We start from the raw sequence: 12,896 nt of genomic DNA, 5'->3' as shown, positions 1-12,896 counted from the left end.
TGAAATTGTACACAGTAGTAATGAAACGGAAAGGAGATGGAACAAGTGAATAAAGTTGAACAATACGAAATGAACCAATGTGATAAGACTGCATCAGAATACAAGAAATGATATTTTATAAACATAGTGGTGCATAATGAAGTGGCAAGAAGGGTGATGAAATATAATGTTTTGATACAAAGTAAAATCAAACTGAATGCGATAACACTAAATAGAATGAATTGATATAATATGAAATAATACTGACACTGAAAAAAATAATAAAACAATAGAAGATGAAAATACATTAAATGTCATAATATGCAATTACGTGATATGATATGAGACAAACTATGTAAAATAACACATCATAATTAGCATGTTGCATAAAAAAAATATAATACGATAAAACATGTCATATTATAAAAAAAATAATATAAAATAATACAATACATAATAAAATATAATACAAAAAATAATAATGTTATACGAATGGCATAATACAATATAATATAAAAGAAAAAACATAACAAACTATAACATAAAAATAAATAACACGAAACAATATGAAATAAAATTATCTAAATAGTTAGAAATTAAAAACCCTAATCTACAGCAATTAGGATTTCTTATTGCGATATATCACCCAGTTTATGAGTCGCTAAAAGTGATCATAGTACGTGAATTTTGTAATTACAACAAATCATCTACTTGGTGAATTTATAGCAGTTCCTTTTGCTTCTTGAGAGCGGTGGTGCCCGGTGAATGACCTCCGTTTCCTCTACTTAAACGGTGTCGTTTATTGCTCTTAGCTAATGGGCTTTTGAGATTCATTTATGCAGGCCAAGCCATCTAGGCTTCCTTTGTCTAGGCTACGTACTTGGAGGCCCTTTTATGTAATAAGATAATAAAACTTGGGCTTCCTAAAATAGCCCAAGTTTTCAACAAGATCCAATTAACATTTTACTTTTTATCTCCTTTTTCCTTTTTTTTTTTTCCATTACTTTTATGTAATTTTTATATATTTTATCCAAAAAAAAAAGAAATTGGAGTATGATAGGTATAATTTTATTAAATAATAAGTTGTAACTAATTTTTTAATTTTAAAATTTTTATATATGTATCATATCTAAATAAATCTCATATTATCAATTCAAAATATATATTTTATCTGATACAAATTTTTATAATATATGTAGAGTTTATTTATAATCTAGTTCCATGTTATAATACAAGTTACTACTATAATATCTAGTTCCACGGTGTTGTTATGGACTCAATTATAATCTCAAAATTAAATAACTAATTTAATATCTGAAAGTTGTTTTATAATTTTGATTTATCTAAAGACTCAAAAGTTACCACAATATTTTAATGTCGTCCTAAGAATTGATATGATAAAATTGTATCTTCTTAATAGTTATTGAGTTATCAAGATTTAGATGTACTTTTAAACTTTAAACTATTATTACAACTTAAATGTATTCTCATATCAAAACATATCCATACCAAACCTAATTATAATAGACGTACATCGCTCAGCATGTTTCCATAAATCGAATGTATTCTTAAGATCTAAATGTTATAAACATTCAATGTATTCTCATATCAAAATATATTCTTACTGAACGTAATTACAATAAAAGTACATCGCTCAGCGTGTTTTCATATTCATAATATCTAAATGTTATAAATATTCAATTTTTTATATTTGAGTAGTTGATAGAATTTTGACCACTTTGATAATTCAATTAGCTTTAATTGTTAATTCTAGTCTTAGAACTTTGACAAATTTCTCTTAGCACGAATGTATATTTGAAGTCAATATTTGTATAAGATGTAAACCAATTATAAAAACTCAAGCTAGGTATAGGGATCCCAAAATGATGTAAAGATGTGAGTGCTTCCTTGAGTCCTTGTTGCCTCTTAATCTCATTATCCGAACTCCCTTTTGATACCTTAGCATAAACCTATATATAATGGAGTCCCAAATTGATATATAATTTTATTACCATAATATGTCCTTAATGTATACAACATATATTATACATGAAAGAAAAAATAATGTTACTTCCCTAAAAGTATTATACACATCTTATTATAATCATTTCTTATAATTTTATAAATGTTATCATAATTTTTGGAATCAATATCGTCAATCTATTTAATTTTTTTATCAACAATAAAAAATAAGAAGGGTCGGTCACCATAGTCAAACATTTTTATATATAGTTATAAAAATCTTCATATGCCGAATGATATATAATTTGAACAATAATTATTATTCTTAAAATAAATTTGTCACGCTAATTAAGCATTAGAAAAAAATTATATATATTTAGAAATTAAAAATAAAAATGAGGACCTTATCACGAGCACTATCATTTCGAGAGTCGTGTATCTATATAATTTATTGGCTTCTAATTATTGTATTAGATGTGTGGCTTAAATTAATCATATCTAACGGTAGATATCTATTTATGTATATGCTCCATTTATATAAAATAATCAACCGCATAGGAAGTAAATCAAGACTTGCCAGGGGAATCATATTATTGTATGTGATATCTTGATATGCCAAAAGGGTATATCATATTATATATAGTTATATAATATATATATATATATATGTATGTATGTATGTATATCTTGATAATATGAACCTAATCCACTGCTCACATGTAAAATATGGACTCCTTGATTATAATAAATCCGCTGGTTTTGCAAAACCATGGTTCAGGAATTCTCAAATACAAGAGGGGAGAAAAGAGAATAAGAGGGTGGTTTACTTAATACCCATCTGAGTTTGACTTTCATAAGCAGCAATATATAAATTTATAAACTCAACTCCTTATAAACCTATACGTATTTGATATATAAGTGTGTGTGTGTATGTATATATATATATATATATATATATTATAACCATAAAAACATATAGATAATTCAATAGACTTTCTTCATCATAATTACTATCCTAATTTCGTAAACTTCTTAATTCATCTGTTTTTTTTTTCCTTTTACTACTAGAATTGATGGATATCCAATTCTTATTCCCAAAATTTATTATCAATATTTATTAAAGTATACGTATGGGACAATTATATTAACTTCTTAATAAATTAAATTTTTTACCATAACTAAAGTTAATATATCTCTCGATAACCTAATTTTTTCTATCTTTTAGATTTTCGAACTACCAACTAAATCAACGTTATGTTTAATTCGATTAGAACAGAAATTTAGATATGTAGCACCCGGAAAGGAGGAGGGAAAAAAAAAAAAAAAAAAAAAAAAAAAAAAAGGGGGGGCCACGTCAGCAGCCACGGTCAGCAGTCCCGGCCAACCAGGGCCTGCCACGTGGCAAGATCGCGTCACTCCGAAAGGAGCCACGTTGGCGATCCGCGTGGGTGCGATCCGACGGCCCAGATCAATCGCGCGATCGGACGGCCCAGATTCAAACGCACGGACGGCCCAGATTCAATAAAAAACGAACGGCTCAGATTAAAACGAAATGAACGGCTGTGATCAAAAGGCAAGGGGTTATAAATAGAACCCCCACACCAGACCAAAAACCCTAGCCGCCAGCCGCTCGCCGGAGAAGACGAACCAGAGGCCGACCGCCGCCACCCGCCGCCACTCGCCGCCGCACCGGGGAAATTTCCGACCGCCGATCGAGGTAAATTTCATACCCCCGACTCGTTTTTCCCCACTGATTCCTCCTATGGCCAAATCGAAGCCGAAATCCCGGCCAAACGGCCGGAATACGCGGCCGAAGCCCAGCGGCGCCGCCGCGCCCCCTCTCGGTTTTTGCCTCCGACGAGGCCCTTCCCGGCCTCCGTTCGATGCAATTTTTATATCACCGTGATCACCATTCTTTTCTCTACAGGTTGACTGAAGCCAAATCACCAAAACACGAACCTCGCCGGAGAGTCGCCGTACCCGAGAGCGCCGCCGCCGGTAAGCTCCGCTTTTCCGTGATTTTTTGGCCCCCCGAGGGCCCTAGGGTTGTTTTCTGACAAGGACCAATGCGAGTGTGGCCGAATTCGGCCGAAAACGGCCGAAAACAGTCAACCCGAGGCGACTCGCCGTCGCCGGAGCACGGCGGAGCCGCCGTGCCGGAGTTGCGATTTGGGCCGAAAGAGGCCCTGGGCCTAATTTGGATTTTTTTTGGAACACGTGCAGGTACTGTTAGTGTGTTTCAGTTCCCCGGGAAAAATTCAGGGAAAATTAGGGACAGCCTGCAGGCGCACTGTGAATCGTATTCGGATCCCGAAAACAAGTAAGGACCCCTCACCCTATTTCCTATCACGGTATTAAAGTTCAAAATGATAAAACAGTATTTCTTGAATTAACGAATGTGTGAAATTGCTTAAGGTAGCTAATGGAGCCCGAGTCTAGTGTGATTGGTGGTTTACTGTTATTTGGCCTGTTTACAGCTTTAAATGCAAAATGAGGTTTGATGTGTTTATTTTACAGATTTGTGTGCATTTACTACGTTTTTATTAATCATGGGTTGAATGACTGAAAAACCGATACTGTATGTTGTCTGTTTGGCATGAACTACTGTTTGCTTGTTTGTATGTGAATTGATGATGCTTATTGAGGAAAAGGAAAATGAAAGATTGTGTAGACTGATAATTGTATGATGGGGTTAGCCTGACTAGATATCCTGGGAGATGGTGGACGGACCGGGTCCGTAGGGAACCCTACCGGGATTGTGGTCTCACATGCCGGACGGGGTATGGAGATCTTATGGTTTTGGCGCCCATACCGGACGGGGTATGGGGACGGCCCGTTTCACCCTCATACCGGACGGGGTATTGAGGTTTATAGTTTTGGCGCCCATACCGGACGGGGTATGGGGACGGCCCGTTTCACCCTCATACCGGACGGGGTATTGAGGTTCATGGTTTTGGCGCCCATACCGGACGGGGTATGGGGACGGCCCTGGAAACTGATTATGAATGTTAAAGATTAACGGGTAGTGGAACCCCTATGGACCCCCACGGATACTAGTAGGCTGGTAAATGAGAAAAGAGATATGTTGTACAATGATTGAATTACAAGAGGCGTGATAAGTGTTATGTTTTACAGCTTAGATTATTCAATGATTATGATGATGTTATTGTTTTTCTCATATTGTTTTCATAAATTCCACCAAGGTAAGTGGATGGTAAAGGTTTTCATGTTAATAAACGAGTTTGTTGTAAATTATGCTCCATTGGTCTTTTTGTGGTTTTCTACCCACCTTTATCTCCGTGACGGTGAGATATCGTGATGTTCTTACTGGGCTAGTGTAGCTCACTCCTTAATTAACCATTTCAGATCAGGAAGACATGGTTCCCGAGCCCGTTCCGCAGGAGGACGACGAAGGGGATGCCTAGAGACTCTGTAGTCATACGCATAGTTTATTTTCGAGTTTTCTTTCTTAGTTAGTTTAACCTTTTATATTTTAAGTACGTTTTTTTTGGTTTTTCGTGTAAGGGATGTTAACTGAAATTTTGATCTCGCTTCCGCATTCGATATATTTAAATACTCATTTCTTTTTTAATATTTTCTGGGGCCGTTACAGTTGGTATCAGAGCCGCATTTCCTCGGACCCATCCCTTACACTATAGTCCTTTAAAGAAATACTCACCGATTGGTCGTTACTCAACCATTCCTTGTAAATGCAGGTACACAGAAATGAGGAGAGGAAGGCCCCCACTAAACCGAGCGGCCCAAGATAATTCGCTTCGGGAGGATTTGGACAGATTATATGAGATGGTGGAAGCTCTCGTAGCTGCCCAGCGAAGGCAAGAGGAGAGAAGGGAGTTACCCGGACCTCCTCCGCTAGCGCAGGTTGAGCCCCCGTTACAGCAGGCTGATCCCGAGCCACCCCGGCAGGAGCCTGTTCCTCCACAGTACCACCCGGCACCACAGCCGCGGTACGACCCGGTACCACAGCCACAGTACCAACAGGTACCGCCACAGCATATTCCAGTGCCCCCACCCCATCAGCAGGCGCCACCACAGGGTCCCCCAGTTCACCCTCAGCCGGCCCCAGTCCCTTTACCTCGGGACCCCGCTCCCTCCTTGATCGACCCCGGCTTCATAGAGAGGTACAGGAGACTGAACTCTTCTACTTTTTCAGGGGGATCCTCTTTCGAAGAGGCCCAATACTGGCTGGCGGAGACTGAGAGAGCCTTTGAGACCTTGGGAGTAATTCCTGAGCAGAGGGCTGCCATTGCCTCCTACATGCTGGTAGGGGAAGCAGTACGCTGGTGGGAGCTCAAGCGGGCCACCCTGCCTGTACCAGTTACTTGGGAGCAGTTCCTAGCGGCTTTCCATGCGGAGTATCTCCCTAAGCACATCCAACATTTAAAAGAAATGGAATTTGCTCAGTTGGTCCAGGGTAATATGACAGTGTCGGAGTATGCCCGCAAGTTCCTGGAGCTGGGCCGACATGCCCCGGAGACATTGTTGGATGAGGGCCGAAAGGCCAGGAAATTCCAGTGGGGTCTCCGCCCGGCGATCAGACAGCACTTGTTGGTGATGGAGCTCGAGACATATTCGGCAGTCCTGGCAAAGGCGCAGATCATAGAAAGGAGCTTCGACACCCGCCCTCAGCTAACGGGAAGTTCCCGACCTTCAGCCCCGCTCCGCAGGCCAGCGCCTACCATGCCTGTCCAACCCAGTAAGAGACCCAGGCCTGCCGTTCAGGGCCCTCCTCAGGCTATGGGGGCAGCTCGTGGGAAGATCTGCCAGTACTGCGGCAGGGATCATGGGGACCGACCCTGCTACCGCCTCAACAACACCTGTCGCATATGCGGCAGTGCCCAGCACTATGCGAGGGAGTGCCCTAGGAACCAGAATCAAGGGAGGCCTCCAATCCAGGGCAGAGTTTACAACCTTACCCAGAAGGATGCCGATGCAGACCCGGACGTGGTACATGGTATGTATACTATCTCTGGCCACATTGCTCATATTTTGTTTGATACTGGTGCATCACATTCTTTTATTTCACATGTTCTTGCTTCCAAAATTTGTGTATCACCTGATGGACTTGATTCACTATTGTTGGTATCTACCACTGGGGGGGAGACATTACTAGGAGAGGTTGTCTACAGGGCATGTGCCGTGGAGATAGCAGATAAGAAATTGAGGGTAGACCTGATAGGGTTAGACACAGGGGATTTTGATGTAATCCTAGGAATGGATTGGCTGGCGGCGTATCACGCCACCATAGACTGCTTTAATAAAAAGATTGTATTTAATCCTCCCAACGAGGAGCCATTTACAAGTTAATAAAATTATTCGGTACTGATTTTCCCTAATGACAAATTCTTTTCTTCTTAATTCCCAGTGCGTTGATATTGTATTTTCCCTAACTAGGTAAACCCAAGAAGGAAGTTTGTATCCAAGAGATTCCAGTAGTCCGAGACTTTCCAGACGTATTTCCGGATGAACTGCCCGGTCTACCAGGGGACAGAGAGGTCGAGTTCACCATAGACTTACAGCCAGGAACCCAACCCATCTCGGTAGCTCCTTACCGAATGAGCCGCATCGAGATGGAAGAGCTAAGGAAACAAATCACTGAGCTACAAAACAGTGGCTTCATTAGACACAGCATTTCCCCATGGGGTGCCGGGGTTACTTTTGCAAAGAAAGGAGATGGAACGTTGAGACTGTGTATTGATTATAGAAGGATAAACAATGTAACAATTAAAAACAAGTACCCTCTCCCCCGGATTGATGACCTTTTCGATCAGTTGCAGGGTGCACAGGTCTTTTCTAAAATAGATCTACGATCAGGTTACCATCAGGTAAAAGTGAGAGCAGAAGACATCCCCAAGACGGCATTCCGAACCAGGTACGGACACTATGAGTTCCTGGTTATGCCGTTTGGGCTAACCAACGCCCCGGCCATCTTTATGGATCTAATGAACAGAATCTTCAGAGAGTTTTTGGATAAATTTGTCATCGTGTTCATCGATGATATCTTAGTCTACTCAAAAAGTAGAGAAGAACATGTTCATCATCTTGCCCAAGTCCTCCAGGTACTCAGGGAAAAGAAGTTGTATGCAAAGTTGAGCAAGTGTGGATTTTGGCTCGAGCAAACCGCCTTCCTAGGACATGTTATATCGAAGGAAGGGGTGTCGGTGAACCCCGAAAAGGTTGAAGCGGTACTTGGTTGGGAAAGGCTGACAACAGTTAAGGAAATTCGCAGTTTCCTAGGGATGGCGGGTTATTACCGCCGGTTTGTCGAAGGGTTCTCCAGTCTAGCGGCCCCTCTAACCCGACTCACAAAGAAGAATGCAAAGTTTGATTGGAATGAGAACTGCGAAAGGAGTTTTTCAGAATTGAAGAAGCGACTGACTACTGCACCCGTGCTGGCTCTACCGAGTGGGTCAGGAGGGTATACAGTTTATAGTGATGCCTCCTATCTGGGCCTGGGTTGTGTCCTGATGCAGCATGGAAAGGTTATAGCATATGGGTCTAGACAGCTAAAGAATCATGAGAAGAACTATCCTACCCATGATTTGGAGCTTGCCGCAATCATACACGCCTTGAAAATCTGGCGCCATTATTTGTATGGAGAGACCTTTCAGATCTACACCGATCATAAGAGCTTGAAGCACATCTTCACTCAGAAGGATCTCAACATGCGTCAGAGAAGGTGGATGGAACTCCTCAAGGACTATGATTGTGACATCCTATACCATCCAGGTAAGGGCAACGTAGTAGCCGATGCCCTCAGTAGGAAGAGTGCAGGCACCCTAGCCCATCTGATGGTTTCAGAATGCAGGTCCATTGGGGCTACGCAGCAGGTTCGACTGCAAGATCTGAAGAGGGCCACATGTTTGAGCCACCTAGCAGTCCAACCCGAGTTAATCCAAAGAATAAAGGAAGCCCAGTCAATCGACCCCGCCCTAGTAAACCGCAAGAAGGATGCAGAACAGGGAGTGAACTCAGAATTTCAGATTTCTGCCGACGGATTGATTCGTTTCAAGGACAGAATGTGTGTCCCAGACGACAATGAATTAAAAAGAGACATCATGACAGAGTCCCATAGTTCAAGGTTCGCCATGCATCCAGGAAGTACAAAAATGTACCAAACTATGCGACCCCGATTCTGGTGGAATGGGATGAAGAGAGATATAGCCGACTTCGTATCAAAGTGCTTGGTATGTTAGCAGGTCAAAGCAGAACATCAACGCCCAGGGGGGTTGCTTCAGCCCTTACCGATTCCAGAATGGAAGTGGGAACACATCACCATGGACTTCGTATCGGGACTACCCAAGGCACGATCGGGACACGATGTCATATGGGTAATTGTTGACCGACTCACTAAGTCTTCCCACTTCCTGGCCATCAGAATGACTGATTCGTTGGACAAATTGGCAAGGATGTATGTCCGGGAAATAGTCAGACTGCATGGGGTCCCAGTAACAGTGGTATCCGACAGGGATCCCAGATTCACTTCTCGGTTTTGGAATAGTCTCCAGCAAGCTATGGGAACAAAGCTGTCCCTTAGTACTGCCTTCCACCCCCAAACTGATGGACAATCAGAGAGGACAATCCGTACGCTGGAGGATATGCTCCGAGCTTGTGTCCTTGACTCCGGAGGCCATTGGGACGACCATCTACCCCTGATAGAGTTTGCCTACAACAACAGTTACCAAGCAAGCATCGGCATGGCCCCATACGAGGCGCTATACGGTCGTCCGTGCAGGTCACCGATTTGTTGGGAGGAAGTGGGCGATAGAAGATTGTTTGGCCCGGATTTGGTGGAAGAAACCACGTCCAAGATAGTTAAGATCAAGAAGAACATCCAGGCGGCTCAGAGTAGGCAAAAGAGCTATGCTGATACCCGGAGGAGAGACCTGGCCTTTGAGAAAGGTGACCGGGTGTTTCTTAAAGTCACCCCCTTCAAGGGAATTAGTAGGTTCGGCAGAAGGGGAAAATTAAACCCCAGGTACATTGGACCCTTTGAAATCTTAGACAAGATTGGTACCACTGCCTACAGACTTGCACTGCCCCCTAAGCTCTCCCGGGTTCACAATGTGTTTCATGTATCTATGCTGCGCAAGTACAATCCGGACCCTTCTCATGTCGTGGCTCATGAACCGCTTTCACTTCGAGAGGACTTGTCTTATGAAGAAGTACCGGTCAGTATCACGGACCGAGAAAGCAGAATACTCCGTAACCGGGAAATATCATTTGTAAAAGTCTTGTGGCAGAACCACACGCCTAGGGAGGCGACTTGGGAGCTGGAATCAGAATTTAGGGCCCAATATCCTCATCTGTTTGATCAAGAGTAATGAGGCAAATTTGGGGACCAAATTTCTTTATGGGGGGGAGAGTTGTAGCACCCGGAAAGGAGGAGGGAAAAAAAAAAAAAAAAAAAAGGGGGGGCCACGTCAGCAGCCACGTCAGCAGGCCCGGTCAGCAGTCCCGGCCAACCAGGGCCTGCCACGTGGCAAGATCGCGTCACTCCGAAAGGAGCCACGTTGGCGATCCGCGTGGGTGCGATCCGACGGCCCAGATCAATCGCGCGATCGGACGGCCCAGATTCAAACGCACGGACGGCCCAGATTCAATCAAAAACGAACGGCCCAGATTAAAACGAAATGAACGGCTGTGATCAAAAGGCAAGGGGTTATAAATAGAACCCCCACACCAGACCAAAAACCCTAGCCGCCAGCCGCTCGCCGGAGAAGACGAACCAGAGGCCGACCGCCGCCACCCGCCGCCACTCGCCGCCGCACCGGGGAAATTTCCGACCGCCGATCGAGGTAAATTTCATACCCCCGACTCGTTTTTCCCCACTGATTCCTCCTATGGCCAAATCGAAGCCGAAATCCCGGCCAAACGGCCGGAATACGCGGCCGAAGCCCAGCGGCGCCGCCGCGCCCCCTCTCGGTTTTTGCCTCCGACGAGGCCCTTCCCGGCCTCCGTTCGATGCAATTTTTATATCACCGTGATCACCATTCTTTTCTCTACAGGTTGACCGAAGCCAAATCACCAAAACACGAACCTCACCGGAGAGTCGCCGTACCCGAGAGCGCCGCCGCCGGTAAGCTCCGCTTTTCCGTGATTTTTTGGCCCCCCGAGGGCCCTAGGGTTGTTTTCTGACAAGGACCAATGCGAGTGTGGCCGAATTCGGCCGAAAACGGCCGAAAACAGTCAACCCGAGGCGACTCGCCGTCGCCGGAGCACGGCGGAGCCGCCGTGCCGGAGTTGCGATTTGGGCCGAAAGAGGCCCTGGGCCTAATTTGGATTTTTTTTGGAACACGTGCAGGTACTGTTAGTGTGTTTCAGTTCCCCGGGAAAAATTCAGGGAAAATTAGGGACAGCCTGCAGGCGCACTGTGAATCGTATTCGGATCCCGAAAACAAGTAAGGACCCCTCACCCTATTTCCTATCACGGTATTAAAGTTCAAAATGATAAAACAGTATTTCTTGAATTAACGAATGTGTGAAATTGCTTAAGGTAGCTAATGGAGCCCGAGTCTAGTGTGATTGGTGGTTTACTGTTATTTGGCCTGTTTACAGCTTTAAATGCAAAATGAGGTTTGATGTGTTTATTTTACAGATTTGTGTGCATTTACTACGTTTTTATTAATCATGGGTTGAATGACTGAAAAACCGATACTGTATGTTGTCTGTTTGGCATGAACTACTGTTTGCTTGTTTGTATGTGAATTGATGATGCTTATTGAGGAAAAGGAAAATGAAAGATTGTGTAGACTGATAATTGTATGATGGGGTTAGCCTGACTAGATATCTTGGGAGATGGTGGACGGACCGGGTCCGTAGGGAACCCTACCGGGATTGTGGTCTCACATGCCGGACGGGGTATGGAGATCTTATGGTTTTGGCGCCCATACCGGACGGGGTATGGGGACGGCCCGTTTCACCCTCATACCGGACGGGGTATTGAGGTTTATGGTTTTGGCGCCCATACCGGACGGGGTATGGGGACGGCCCGTTTCACCCTCATACCGGACGGGGTATTGAGGTTCATGGTTTTGGCGCCCATACCGGACGGGGTATGGGGACGGCCCTGGAAACTGATTATGAATGTTAAAGATTAACGGGTAGCGGAACCCCTATGGACCCCCACGGATACTAGTAGGCTGGTAAATGAGAAAAGAGATATGTTGTACAATGATTGAATTACAAGAGGCGTGATAAGTGTTATGTTTTACAGCTTAGATTATTCAATGATTATGATGATGTTATTGTTTTTCTCATATTGTTTTCATAAATTCCACCAAGGTAAGTGGATGGTAAAGGTTTTCATGTTAATAAACGAGTTTGTTGTAAATTATGCTCCATTGGTCTTTTTGTGGTTTTCTACCCACCTTTATCTCCGTGACGGTGAGATATCGTGATGTTCTTACTGGGCTAGTGTAGCTCACTCCTTAATTAACCATTTCAGATCAGGAAGACATGGTTCCCGAGCCCGTTCCGCAGGAGGACGACGAAGGGGATGCCTAGAGACTCTGTAGTCATACGCATAGTTTATTTTCGAGTTTTCTTTCTTAGTTAGTTTAACCTTTTATATTTTAAGTACGTTTTTTTTTTGTTTTTCGTGTAAGGGATGTTAACTGAAATTTTGATCTCGCTTCCGCATTCGATATATTTAAATACTCATTTCTTTTTTAATATTTTCCGGGGCCGTTACAAGATATATCTATAAAATAGAGCATAATCATCATGATAATTTAATCTCACATCTAAAATATATATGATACAAACAATATATAAGAATTTAAATTGCATATTACTACTAACTTGAACTTCAAATTTTAATAATAAATTATTTGAGTTTAAAATATTTTTTTGCAACTAATTTAGAGTCGTGGCATTGAAGTACATATAAATGAGTTTATATTTATATAATATTTAACTCTATGTACCTCTAA

This window comes from Carica papaya, chromosome 7, assembly GCF_054855325.1.
Source record: "Carica papaya isolate Zhongbai chromosome 7, ASM5485532v1, whole genome shotgun sequence".
Taxonomy (NCBI): Eukaryota; Viridiplantae; Streptophyta; class Magnoliopsida; order Brassicales; family Caricaceae; genus Carica; species Carica papaya.
This window is presented reverse-complemented; position numbering follows the sequence as displayed.